The sequence below is a fragment of the Stylophora pistillata genome, chromosome 8 (assembly GCF_964205215.1).
Source record: "Stylophora pistillata chromosome 8, jaStyPist1.2, whole genome shotgun sequence".
In the NCBI taxonomy this organism is placed as follows: Eukaryota; Metazoa; Cnidaria; class Anthozoa; order Scleractinia; family Pocilloporidae; genus Stylophora; species Stylophora pistillata.
The window spans coordinates 2,189,976-2,202,277 of NC_142526.1; the positions used below are offsets into that span (position 1 = coordinate 2,189,976).

General features: G+C 38.3%; 2 long non-coding RNA genes across 3 annotated transcripts; one reads left to right on the forward strand and one right to left on the reverse strand.

Moving 5' to 3' along the window:
- Positions 1-939: 939 nt before the first annotated feature.
- Positions 940-10,429, forward strand: LOC111325838 (uncharacterized). 2 transcript variants are annotated; one of them, XR_015990250.1, is made up of 4 exons: positions 940-2,630; positions 3,457-3,553; positions 8,215-8,323; positions 8,666-10,429. It is a non-coding gene; the product is annotated as an uncharacterized LOC111325838 (long non-coding RNA). The 2 variants fall into 2 exon arrangements; XR_002694379.2 differs by lacking the exon at positions 940-2,630 and having other exon boundaries at positions 2,682-3,553.
- LOC148724419 (uncharacterized) lies at positions 4,702-8,769 on the reverse strand. The gene is made up of 2 exons (XR_015990251.1): positions 8,641-8,769; positions 4,702-8,114 (listed from the first exon to the last, which is right to left on the reverse strand). It is a non-coding gene; the product is annotated as an uncharacterized LOC148724419 (long non-coding RNA).
- Positions 10,430-12,302: the final 1,873 nt, after the last annotated feature.

Consider the following 12,302-nt stretch of genomic DNA (forward strand, 5'->3'; position numbering starts at 1 on the left):
CCACATTTTCTCGAATGAAATACCTGGTCAGACGCAACTTCCAAAAATCACCAAAATTAAGGTTGGGTATGCGTGGAATTGAAATTTCCTGTCAACGTAAAATTTGGTGATTTTAGGTATCATTTCAATTGGTTTTCAATTTTTGGAAAAGGGTCCCACTATTAGAACGTTCTGATGTGCTATCTACGGGCACGATTTTACGTGGCAAGGTTTTCCTTTCCCTCTTTCTTTTTAAACCGTGTTATTTATCTTTCCTGACACACATAGAATAACAAAGCTCCTCGGGAAGGGGGAGAATTCCTCGGGATTCTTGATAGGGGTGGAACACCCAATTCTCAAAATTCTGACCTCGTTTCCGCAATTCCGGCCAACAAATTTCATTTTCTACGCAAAAGAACAAACAACAGACAACGCACGATGTTCCACAATCATCGTTTGTGTTCAAAAATACCTCCTTGAACTTTTTAAGGCAAGGAGTATTTCTCCACCCCTCCCCTGAAACATGGTAAGACGCGTCCGTCTGGTCTCTTTCCCCCTGTACTATTAAAGAACTCACAAAGTGATATTTGCATTAAGATTCTTATCATAATTTTCCAGCTCAGAAAAGAAGCCATATTGGGTCAGCTATTTTAAGTTTGCCAGCTGTGACACGTACATGTTTTGAAACAAACAGGATTTCGACTAAACCGAATTTAGGAGCACAAAGCAAATTCTAAATTTGATACTCATAAGACGCACACATCTTACGGAATTAATGATCGGGTTAAAAGCCATTTCTTTGGCATTTTTAGAATAAATGCAATAATAACAAAGCTTATCTCTTTCACATCTCTATCCCTCAGCTATATTCCCCTTGTCTGATAAGCTTTTCATTTCTGTCGATAGGCAAAAAAATTTTGCCTCTCATCTTTGCCACCCATCTCATCTCAGCCAGTTAAAAGGGCTACATTGTAACCCCTACGCTTGCGGTATTTGAAAATTTGTTTCAATTGCGGGTTTTAATCTATAGCCTGGTGTGGTCCGAAAGAATCTCTCTCACTCCCAACCCACAGCTGTCAGTCGTGGAATGCTGATTGATCAGAGCAAACTCTTTAAGACTTAAAAATATTCAAGGGTGCCGCATATGATCATTATAATGATGTGATTACATAGCGATCGCAGATAAAATTTCCGTGAAAGTCGCTTATGCAAGCAGAAAGGATCGAATTATTATTCGAGTGAATCTTTGTTCTCTTATGAAACGAACTTAGCCTGGTACAGAACAGTAGACACAAACATTTGTAAAAAAAAGAGGAGAAAAAAGAGAGGTTTGTCAACGACCACGAGGACTCGATTAGCAAACAATTAGTGCAATTAGATCTCACTCATTTGAGTAACGGTTAATCCTAAAGGTTGCTATGGAAAATTCAGTGGCTCAACACGATGCTATATCAAGAGTTCAAACTAGTCTTGATAAAATCCTCCAAGAAACAGAGTGTGCTCTGAGAAAGAGCAAAACAAGCTACCAGGATAGTAAAGTGGAGCAAACACTTAAGGAGGAGAGGGCTTTGGCTGAAGCGAGACTAAGGCGAACAACATCGAAATTCGAAATGGTCAACGTTTTGTTGCAAATTCTTCACAAACAAGAAGAATTAACGGTGGAAGAGTATACGATTGACAATAGCACGTTTAAGGTTCTTGTAATCGAAGACACAGAATTTTAACTCTTGGATTGAAAGGATAATGTTAACAGCTGCTGTTTAATTTCTGCCAGTTGGAGAGTCTCTCCGCAGAGAGGTTTACTGACTTCATGAAATCGAGGAAGAGTTTTAGTTTTCTTATTATCAAGAAGATGGTCGGTAATCATAGAATCTCAAGCGACCAAGCTATAGATTTAGAACCCAAAGATGTATTTTTGTCTCATAGTATTGGTCTCATTTGGCGGCCCAGGTATGAATATTACCCATTAAGGGATCAGACATGATAGCCGGTGTGATATTTATCTGCACGGATTTGACGGAATTATACAATACACAAGCTGATGTTACGAGACAGTGTCAAAATGTGTACTGAAAAAGGCAGCTGATTAACTTCGAATGAAACTAGACTCCTTTGGAGGAAAATTTAGAAGAAAAATGAAGGGTGCATAAACTTTGCGATTTATTTTATGAGCTAGAAGTATAAGAACTTATTCGTTAGAGGCGTAGAAAACTCTTTATCAACAGAGAGCCAGTTTACGTCTTAGGTTATTGAAGAAAAGCTCTTCGTGGGACTTGAGTATGCATTCCAAATCCTCCCGATCACTAATGGTAAATAAATATGTCTGAAAGTTAAAATAATCCTAATTTTGTTGTTTGTTTGTTGGTTTAAAAATAAAAGACTTCTATGGGGATCTTTTGACTTGTCGATAAAGAGAACCATGGACGGTTTTTTAGGTCTCACTAACATTAGACAACATTTATATTATCTGCTAATGTCCTAATGAATATCTTTCACTGAGTCATGCAAAGCCAAGAATTTACCGACAAATTTTTGAGTCGCACTCGGCACCAATACAGAAACAGGCTGAAGGAAAGACTTGCCAAAACTGTGCTGATGAAACGGAATATATCGATCGCAGCCGACATTCCCACCATCTTGCCCAAGAGAAGGTATATTCAACTCATTCCTGAACCAAACCTTACAAAGACGGTTGAATATGTAGTAAAATAATTTCAATGTATCAACAAAGTTGAAATGGTAAATTGGCCACCGTTACGGTTATAGAAGCTGACGTTTCGAGCGTTAGCCTTTCGTCTTTCGCTCTGACGAAGGGCTAACGCTCGGAACGTCAGCTTCTATAACTGTAACGGTGGCCAATTTACCATTTCAACTTTGTTGATACATTCAAATTATTTCGTTACCCCCACCGACGCAGCCTCAAACAGTTTCTTTAGAAACTATCAGCCTTTATTCGTTATTGTAGTAGATTACACTTCGCTAAAAAAATAAAAATTGACGCATTGCGAGGTTTTTCAAACAATTGAGCGGATTTGCAGACTTAAAAGATAGCCGGATGGGCTAAAGATATTGGTGTACATTCCGGATTCCGTCCAAATTTCCGATTGTGGGTTATATAATTTGTCTTCGATCGGCCTTGGTGGTATGTCGGTGTTTTGTCGACTTTCTTGATCAGTTTTCCACAGTTAGAAAATTTGAAGTCTAGATACGGAAGAGGAAAGACAGCACATACACAGACAACGCTGGAGGTTTTCGAATATCAGCAAAGTTGCATACCTCTATTCATGCTAGCAAAACAAAATCCCCAGGAGTCTCCTAAGTTCGACAAACGCGTAACCTGACCGAATCCTCCCCAGCTAAAACTTGGGAATACATAATGATCTTCGCTGAGAGATATTCGTTAACTTTCTGCTGACACGTTCTTCGCAATTTTAATATTTCTGTTTTGTTTTTTCTGTATTGACTATTTCTCTTTAGACTATCAACGATAGACCTGTAATTCCTGATGGTGTTGGCAAAGGTCTGTCTGGTATCACTACATCTTCGGCTATTGCCAAAATATGTTTTTTGAAAGGTATGTTACTTTGTTCACTTTTGTAGCTCCTGCAGTGTTTTCCAAATAACTTGAGAAAGGTGATCAAAAGAACCAAAAATAGCAGTCACGCATCGACCAAAGAGCCTCTTTAAAAGGATTACTGTTTGCCTTGTATCAAGTAATTTTTTAGTTTTCGAGAGATTGGAAATCATGATTTATATATATTATCTCACTGTTTTGGTATATAATAAAACAAACTATTCACCTCAGTGTCGGTGGTAAGCGGGGGATATTTAGTTTTCGAGAGATTTGAAATCATGATGTATATCAATTTTATTGAAGTTTGTACAATTTTTTGCGGTGGATATTTAGTTTTCGAGAGATTTTAAATCATGATATATATTAATTTTATTGAAGGTCATTGAAGTTTGTACAAATGTTTTGGTTTTGTGTATTACCTCACTGTTTTTGTATATACTAAAACAACTATTCACCTCAGTGTCGATTGTTAGCAGTGGATATTTAGTTTTCGAGAGATTTGAAATCATGATATATATATATATATATATATATACATGCTCGCTAGTTTACTCTAGTTTGAGCACTCTGGCATGGCTTAGACGATACCACAAAGGTTGGGTCGTTTGGGGTGACCGTCTCGGTTCTCCCCCATCCTAGCATTAGCACTGCACTGATGAGGCACTGCACTGATGATACTTACCTGACGCGGGTTAGGGTCTCATAGCATGTAGTTCTCTGCATTATGGGACTCGTTACCCAACAGCAGTCCTTGCACACCCCGACTGTTCAGGTGCCCCGTTAGGCGGGGAGCGCTTCCGGGGGGCCAGGTTCGATTCCTGGGCGATTTTGGCGTACTGGTGTACCCTCCTTCAGGCGTTACTCGGCGGAACCATTGCACTCCGGTTCCGTTAAGTATATATGTCGTCCGGCCGTTGCAGCACTGACCATTGCACTAATGGGTCCGTGGCCGGGGGCGCCTGAAAAACAAAAAACAAAAAAACTGCACTGATGAGGCCCAGAAGGCCGAAACAGTACTGTCTGCAGTTATATATATATACATATATATATATAGGAAGTCTGCAAGTCGATTTTCGCGTGGAACAGTGCTCAATACGTTGAAGCAGAGCAGAATAAATATTATGAGAGGAAAAAAGGACGTAACTACATTTCCCGACAAGCCTGTTTCGTGAATCGCTTCACTCTTCAGGGGTTTAATGAAAGAATATTCATGTGACTATCGTTTATATATTAGGAAAATTTGCATAATGCGCGGTAAACTTAAAAACTTTAAAGTTCAGTTGTTGCGTAGCAACGCTTTGTTTCTGTGTCGGCATGAAGATACGAGTTCGTTACGCTTATTTAGTGATGAGAGGTCGGGTCGGTAAATTATCAGGAATTTTTCTTTTAGGCAGAGGTTGCATCTTTTATTGGAGCTGTTGTAGGGAGAGTTAGATGATAAGATGCGCCATGAGATAGAATAGTCAATGTTGTCGTTCTTGAGTGTCCAGATGTGTTTGCTAAGTTCGGTAGAGTTTTTGTGCTTGGCGTGGCGGAATGATGCGGTGTGATTTCTGTGTCTTGTTTTGAAGTCGGTTTCTGTGAGTCCGATGTATGTTTCAGAGGTGTTGTTGTCGTTTCGTGTGACGGTGGCTTGATAAACGACTGAGGATTGAAGGCAGTTACCATTGAGCGGGCAATTGTTCTTTTGTCGGCAGTTGCATGTTTTGTTGGTTTCCGTGCCGTCTTTGTTGTCTTTCGTGTAAGGTGAGTGGGACGAGTGTAAGATGCGCTTGTTGTGGTTGTCGATGACCTGTTTGGTGTTGTTCATACAGCTGTAACTGATTTTGATGGAGTTGCGGTTAAATATTTTGCGGAGGCTGTGGTCCTTAGTGAAATGTTTGTCGATTAGGCTGAGGAATTTGTGTCCGATATTGGTGCTGACGTTCTTGCTGAATGGAGGGTTGTACCAGAGGATGTTGCTTCGCTGCCTGTTGAAAGGGATGAAAGTCGTTTGTTGATGTTGGCAGGTATGTTCTTTGTGGTGGTCGGTGGATGATTGCTCTCGCGGTGTACGTACTGTAGTGTGGTGTTAGGCTTTGTGTAGGGCTGGTAGGTGCTGTTGTTTAGGTTGAGAGTGACGTCTAGGAAGCTGATAATCTTTTTGTTTGCTTCGATGGTGATACGTGGTCCGTTGCGGTTGAAGATGCGGCAAATTTCCTTCTTTATGTTTTCGGTGTCTCTCGGCGTGGTGTTGGTGGTGGCTAGTCCGTCGTCTCTGTAGAGTCCTACGTTGATGTTGAGGTCTTGTAGCTGTGAAAGAAGGAAACTTCCTACTAGCTCGCACGTTTCGGCGCCGTCGTAGCTGCCCATCGTGACGTCAAATGTCGTTTCTCCTTTCTTTTGCCAGGGCTGCTGCTTGTGTATGAGCGTTGATTTCTTAGCGGTGATTTCTTAGCGGTGATTTCTTGCCCGCTCAATGGTAACTGCCTTCAATCCTCAGTCGTTTATCAAGCCACCGTCACACGAAACGACAACAACACCTCTGAAACATACATCGGACTCACAGAAACCGACTTCAAAACAAGACACAGAAATCACACCGCATCATTCCGCCACGCCAAGCACAAAAACTCTACCGAACTTAGCAAACACATCTGGACACTCAAGAACGACAACATTGACTATTCTATCTCATGGCGCATCTTATCATCTAACTCTCCCTACAACAGCTCCAATAAAAGATGCAACCTCTGCCTAAAAGAAAAATTCCTGATAATTTACCGACCCGACCTCTCATCACTAAATAAGCGTAACGAACTCGTATCTTCATGCCGACACAGAAACAAAGCGTTGCTACGCAACAACTGAACTTTAAAGTTTTTAAGTTTACCGCGCATTATGCAAATTTTCCTAATATATAAACGATAGTCACATGAATATTCTTTCATTAAACCCCTGAAGAGTGAAGCGATTCACGAAACAGGCTTGTCGGGAAATGTAGTTACGTCCTTTTTTCCTCTCATAATATTTATGTATATATAACTGCAGACAGTACTGTTTCGGCCTTCTGGGCCTCATCAGTGCAGTGCTAATGTTAGGATGGAGGAGAACCTATATGGTCACCCCAAACGATCCAACCTTTGTGGTATCGTCTAAGCCATGCCAGAGTGCTCAAACTAGAGTACACTAGCGAGCATGCGCATATATATATATATATATATCAATTTTATTGAAGTTTGTATCATTGTTTTGTTTTGTGGTGCTTGCATCTGTAAATGCAAACCGAATTGAAAATTCAGGAACATTTCTATTTCTTTATATTCAAATAGTTTATTTGCGGGGCTTAGTGAGCCCTAATATTTATATGTATGAAGTAATTATTTGTGTTCGACGAAGTTTATGACTTCGCAATTCAATCTGTGATTTATTTTCATTTACTGTAGAAGTTTGCACAATTTTTTGATTGCTTTATCTATGGTTTTTGTTTGGCTAAAGGCAAACCAAATGAATGTTCAGGATCATTTCTCTTTCAATATATTTAAATTTTGGTATCTAGAGCTTATCCAGTGCTACTGTTTCTTTAAAATCTACATTGACTGGATGTCCCTCCCAGTATTTTTAAGAAGGCCAATGCCATGCACAATTTTAAGGAAAACCTTACAAGATTCTTAATGGATAAATACTTTAAATGATGGATAAACTTTAGATACGCCGTTTTAGATCTCTGTCAATTGTATTTCTTATTTTAGCTTTTAATACTTTCTATTTTTACGGAGGACCTCCCTGAAAACCGCGTATTTGCGTGAAGGGCTCTTCCTCCTTAAAGATTGTTTATTATTATTATTATTATTATTATTATTATTACATTCGTGCTTCATGGCCACACGAGTCACTATTACAACCTTGCTAAGATTAAAATCTCTCAATGAGAAATTAAAAGGAAACAAATTAAGACACCCTGTGAAAGTGACTGTGAAAATCCTCATCAAATATGCAGTTACAAATTGAATACCTTTGGGGTTGTCGTAGCCACCCGAATGCTATAGTCACTCGGTGAAATAATCATCATATACTAAAACAAGGGATAATGTTGAAGGCGCACTCTGATTGGCTAGTCGATCTCCGAATATCCTTTGCTATTTACTTCCGAGCAACTCGGGAAGAAATGGTGTCCCAGTTTGCATCGTGACAAGCGAAGAAATTCCACCAATCAACGATAGTGGTGTATATTATCTTACTGTTTTAGTATGTACTAAGACAACTATTCACCTCAGTGTTGGTGGTTAGCGGTGATAATTAGTTTTTGTTTGAACATCTGCTAGAACTTTAAGCTTTACCTACTCTGGAACTGCTGTTCTTCTCCTTGTTACTATATTGCACCTCGCCCAAAATTAATAAAAGGAGTTAAAATCACATGTATATAAACGAGCAGCCAGTTCTACCAATAGGTCATCAGTATCAATCATTGTTTTTTTCTATTTTAATACAGAATATAGGTTTCATTTCAAAATACAGTCTTTGCATTTTATCGCAGTGGGCTTTATTCTTCAAAGTTTGCCGAACTTACCAACCCATAAGCCTAGGAACAAAAATAAACGACAGTGAGACAAAAAGGAAGAACAGATGATAAAGGCTTTACCTCATCTGGTGTTGAACAAGTTAATTACTCTTTTTAACAGGAAATATGTGGTGATACTTTCTGCCCTTCATATGCTGCATGCCGTCGCGGCAGTTCCAACGGAGAAAGATGCTTTTATAAGCCTGGATTTACACAAGGAAACTGCGAAGGTTCGATTGCATTTGTTATTATGAGAATAAAGAGAATGATGACCAAATAAAGAAACTCTCGATTGTTCAATGAGCAACTGAATTCTCTTTGTCAGCACCTTAGGAAGTGAATTGAGAACAGTAAGAAAATTTGCACACATATGTGAGTGTTTCGAGGGTTAGCTAAAGCCTGAGATGCGATCCCTTTATAATTATGGTGCACAGATAACTGGGTATTGCACGAAAGTTTACTCTAGGATGTTAAAGGTATACTGATGAAGAAATGTACTACCACTGAGCCATATAAAAGTGCTAAGTAAATAAAAAAAAAATCTTACTGATATACGCATTCTTCTGTTTCAGCTATAGGCATGAAAAACACTACTGCCGTCAAATCTTGCATGGAGGTTAAGCACCTAATGCCGAGTTATCCGACAGAAGTTTGCTAGATTGACTCAGATGAGGGTACCGCTGATGATGTAAATGCTTTCCAGGCGTATTGTGATATGGAAACTGACGGTGGCGGCTGGACGCTTGTTTACAGTTATACTTTCCCTGGTTACAACAATTTACTGAGTGATACCAATGCAGTAACTCCAATCCCTTACTGGCCTTCACTGAAGGTGCAAACCCCACCATTAACAAAGGTGCCTCTAAGTGCGACGGATTTTGGGGCTATGAATTTCAGTCTTTGAAAGTTGGTGGGAAGTGAATTCCTCGTCAAATCCAACATCAATAACTAGATTGCGTGCATGCCGTCTGGAGGTAGTTTAACCGAAACACTTAGAGGAGACATTACTTGTAGAATGATAAAGGATTTGTCTCAAAAATTCGTTGATATTGTGCCAGTTAGACTTGCGTTTAAGAAATATGGTGTAAGGCTGAGAGCTGACAAGAGTTCAAGAAGCTCGTGTTTATATTATTTCAATATCTGCACAGACTCCATGGCACCCATCCACGATCCATGTGGAAAGTCTAGTGATCACCATATTAAAGGAGTACAAGACCCTTATGGAAATATTTTCAGCTTTGGGAAAAGCTATTTTATCTATAGCGGTGCTAAATTGTTTAATGACCTTCCTTCAAGCCTCGTGAACACTGGCAATCTGCAAACCTTCTCTCGATTGGCTAGGAATTTCTTTTTTAATTTAGTAGCGGTCTAACATTTTAGGATTATAAGCAGCATTAGTATTATTGACTTTATTTAGTAATGTAATATTATATTACATTATTTAAATACTTTGGGTCAGGGTTAGGAAAAGGCAGTATTTTAGTAAAACTTTAGTAAAATAATATATATGTATATATATGTGTGTGTGTATATATATATATATATATTAATATATACATATATATACATATAGCAAGTCGTTAATGGAACTCGCAGGCCAACAAAGGTGCACCGCGCCAGGAGGATCAATAAAGATTCGCAGTCCAAACCTCACAGCCAACACGAACGTAGAAAGGTTTAAAAATTGCGAGGATGGACAACTTCTGAGGTAAAAAATATAAAAAATTTTAATAAAAAACGTTTCGGTCAGAGACCTTCTTCAGTTATTTACCTTTAAAAATAAATAACTGTGAATAACTGAAGGTCTCTGACCGAAACGTTTTTTATTAAAATTTTTATATTTTTTACGTCAGAAGTTGTCCATCCTTGCAATTTTTTAAACTTTCTATCTATATATTAATATATATTGTATTTTGAATTTTAGGGTTTGTTTCTTATATTTTGCCCTTTGCTTTCTTTGTAATAAGGTTTTTTTGTTTATTAGCACCGGTTCATTAGTCGTTATCTGCAGTTACGTAATAATTAGCACTTCGATCCTATTTAATGCTCTTTTTTTTTTTCAAAAGTTGTAAATAACTGAAGAAGGCCTCTAACCGAAACGTTTTTTATTAAATTTCTTTATATTTTTTACGTCAGAAGTTGTCCATCCTCGCAATTTTTTAAACTTTTTAAATATTAATATATATATATATATATATATATATATATATATATATATTAATATTTGTACTTGTATTTTGAATGTCATATAGTTGTATTTTTTCAGGGCCCCTCTGGATAACAGCCTTTGAGCTGAATGGGCTACCCTGTTTAAATAAAGTTTACTTACTAGTAAACGCATGGGTCCAATTTCTCTTTCGTCTCGCTCGAGACGTCAGCTTTTTTAATTGTTACGGTGGCCAATTTACAATTTCAGCTTAGCTGATATAACCAAATTACCTTGTTACCCCCACCGACGCAGCACCACAGTTTCCTTATAAACTTTCAGCCTTTATCAATTTCTTTACACACACACACACACACACACACATGCTCACCACACACACATGCTCACCACACACACATACACACGTACACACACACGCACATTACACACGCACAGCACACACGCACAGCACACACGCACAGCACACACAAAAAAAGATCAAACAAATAAAAGTCACAAATTCAACTAAGTGAGAATGAACGAAGTCAAAATACTAAAAATAAAAAACATACAGATATAACAAGCCAGAAGTTAACACACACGCACACAGAGAAGCAAAAACAAATGAAGAAGTGAACTAGCACAAAGAAAAAGAGTCAGTCCCGTGAAGTGAACGTTTTAAGTTATCTTTAAAAGCGGTGTATGTTTAAATCTTCCGAGACTCGTCTGGTGTAGCGTTCCACAATTTCGAAGCAGCATATCTATCACGTGCGTATCACGTAAGCTTGCAGGTCGTACATTGCCGGCCAAAAAAAAACTCTTCAACGCCCCTGAAATAATCAGGTAGTTTGCATCTACCTTCACCTGTAGAATTTGATTAAACTTTTTTCGCCTTCACTGTACAAATAAACATCTTAGGAAACGCATTAGCCCTCAGCAGGTTGGGATTAAATCAATTTCATCTTCTTTTCAGAAAAAAGGAAATTATGCATTTTAAGTTCCTAAACCGCGTGTAATTAACTGTGGATAAAGGAGAATGACATCAACGTTTAATTACTGGTTTGATCGTGGTCTCTCTCACGGCATTGCTCATGTCATCGATGTTAATTTTTATTACAGCTCGCTTATTTTTCGTTCATTAGAGGATTGCCATATAACTGTGCAAGTATGGTGGCAAATCCCCTTCCCAATTGTGAAGCTAACAGTATATAAATTATAAGGAACAATCAACATGGAAATTTGATCATGTCAATTTTCTGGAAGATATCCGCCTGCAAAATATTGCTCTTTATCAAAAACTCTTCCAGGCTATTGTAAGGTGATTTGCATTTCAATTCAGTACATAAAATTTGATCGCTGTTTATTTGTCATCACTCGACCAACTATCGTCAAAAACGCATTAGCCCTCACTAGACAGGGTTAAATTCGCTTGAACACACACACACACAAAAAAACGCTAAGCATTTTAATTTTCTTTGTAACCCGAAGTTAAACGTGGAAAGGGTAAACGGCCTCAGTGTTAGATATTTAGAGCAAGAGGTACTAAATTTCAGTTTGATACTCTTCTAAATAATTATCTTAGAAAACAAAGAAAAAATTAAAAGAATATCTTTTTCGCTTGGGCGTTAAAAGCCGATGCCTTTCGCTAGCCTAAAAACTTGTAGCGAAAATACTTCTTAGAAAGAGTATAGAGGATACTCAGCGAAACAGAAAAGTCGAAAGGAATAATTTGACGCTAGAAAAATGCAAATGAGCGATACGCCTGACTAGGTAATGTCATCACTATTCTTATCAACAGACAAGACCAAATCCTATCAGGCTATAAGTGAACAATTTGTTTTGACATAGTCCACGCAGCCTGAGAGAAAAGTGATAGAAATGAGTCAATTATGGGTCCTTTTTTCTCTTGTAGAATTTCTTTCCTATTTCATTCGGCTCAATACGGGACTACACAGCTGAAGGAGCTAAATCTCCTTGTTTTGTTTTTAAACTTTTCCAATTCTGGCTGTCGATTGTAATTTTATTCGTTGCTTCCATAGCAACTATTTGACGATTGAAAAACT